Source organism: Pteropus vampyrus, unplaced genomic scaffold (genome assembly GCF_000151845.1).
Source record: "Pteropus vampyrus isolate Shadow unplaced genomic scaffold, Pvam_2.0 Scaffold7363, whole genome shotgun sequence".
NCBI classification, from domain to species: Eukaryota; Metazoa; Chordata; class Mammalia; order Chiroptera; family Pteropodidae; genus Pteropus; species Pteropus vampyrus.
In genome coordinates, this window is record NW_011896144.1 from 1 (window position 1) to 2,155 (window position 2,155).

The window sequence follows — 2,155 nt, forward strand, 5'->3', positions numbered from 1 at the left end:
ACCTTTTTATCTTTTTATCTGACATCTATTGTCTACAGTAATTTTGAAACAATTATTTGTTGAATTTTGAGAACAAAATGAGCACTGTTATACTAAAAACAAATACCAAAATGCAACCATTTTAAATAAAAGAATTAAATATTATTAGCTAATATTGTTTTATAATCTCCATGCAAAACTAGACTTTGATTTTTTTAACTGGAATTTTTATTAAAGTAAGTAAATATATTTCAAATACAGGGGCATGGAGTCTCTATGCCTGTGTGGAACACACTTCAATTGACTATTTTTACTATAACTTTCTCTGTGCAACATTGAGTAGCATTTTAAAAGGTAAGGTGTTTTTTTTTTTTTTTTAATGTTTGTTCAATAAATAGCACTTCACTTTGAAGTAATTTTCAGCTACTAAGAAAAATACTCCTATTTGGTATTTTCCCCACGGAAGCTGTACAACTGATGAGGCTACCCTCTGGTACTCTGGGCATGGGTGCCTGTCTCTCTGCAAGCCCCCTGGAGAATTTTCTTTTGCTTTCGTCATGCAAACAGTCTTTGTATTATTCCCGACTAATTTCACAATTAAGGTTCATGAGGGCCAAAGAAAAACTGGTCACGATAACACAAGGAATTCAGAAACAAATCTGTTGAATGACAAGAAAAGTTTTTCTTTCTGTTCTTTATTCATCCTAATTTTAAAAGGAAACACACACACACACACACACACACACACACACACACACACGCACACACCCCAAAATCCTTATTCTGACATTGTTTTTCTGTCTCCTTTTCAGCGCTCTGTGGAGGGGGCGAGAGCTTCCTGTGTGGCAGTGGAACGTGCATCCCCAGGACACTGCTGTGTAATGGCTACAACGACTGCGACGACTGGAGCGATGAGGCTCACTGCAGTATGTGACGGGCTGTTGGGGGCCTGGGCGGGTGGGGCTCAGCTCCGGGCCAGAAACCACCGCCATTCCATGGTCGAGTCCTGACAACCGTCTGCACTCGTGTAGAATGCTCTTAGTTTGCCTTGCTAAAGTGAGCAAACACGTTTATCTTCTCCCTGTGTGACAGCAGTGTGTTTGCACACCTTTCAAAGGCGTGATTTTAGTAGGAGCTCAACAGCTAGATGCTGCATTGAAACAGATCAGAGACTAAAGTGTTTTTATATAAAATATCCTAAAATTGAGAGGTGGCTTTTCATTTATTTTGTTTGGGTGAGGATTTTTGTTTTTATTTTTAAAGCTTTATGAGTATAAAGGTCAACTTTCTTGAAAAGGACATTTTTAATAGGAAAAATATTTCACCCTCATGATTCTTAACTTTTATGACACAGCAGATGCGAAGCCTGTTGTTTGTTTATGGATCCTCTAAATCTGAAGATAGTCAATTGTTTTAAATCCATGGATTGGTGGATTTGGTCTTAAATACCCTCAATTTACTTACCAGTGATTTGATTAGTTATTTCAACTGAATCAGTTGGTGGTTTGTCCATTATTGTATTAGCCTGCTTGAACAGACTTCGTGACTTAGGGAGCAGAAATTTATTTTTCACAGTTCTGGAGGCTGCAAAGTCCAAGATCAAGGTCCAACAGTTTTCAGTTTCTGGTGAGAATTTTCTTCCTGGCTTGTAGGCAGCAGTGCTCTTCCTGTGTGCTCACATGACCTATTTAGAGAAAGAGAGGGAGAGTCAGCAAGAGAAAAGGGAAAATGGAGAGAGAGGGAGTTCAAGTGAGAGAGGGATAAAGATAGAATAGATTTTTTCTTTTGCTTCTGTGGACTGTGAGCCTCTGGGGTCGGTAAAGGATCTCAGGATGGATGGGAGAAAACTTGCTCCAAAAGCCATTGACTGGGCAGCTACTGGGAAGATCATACTCCCAAACTGGAAGGTTATTGCTAACTCCCTGAAATCCTGGAATGAGACACTCACCTCCAGGTTGGCTACTCCACCTGAGAATCCACCTGCTATAGACTGGGCTTAATGCAAGGCCAGTGTAGCGAAGGCTGGCTTGGTAGATGACTTTGAGAAAAAGTTTAATGCCCTAAAGTTTCCTGTGTCAGAGGATAGATATAGTGTTTGATGGATGCTGAAAAAGAACATGTGAAAAGTTGTGCCGAATTTTTATCTCTCTCTAAGACCAGGGAACTAGCCCTATTG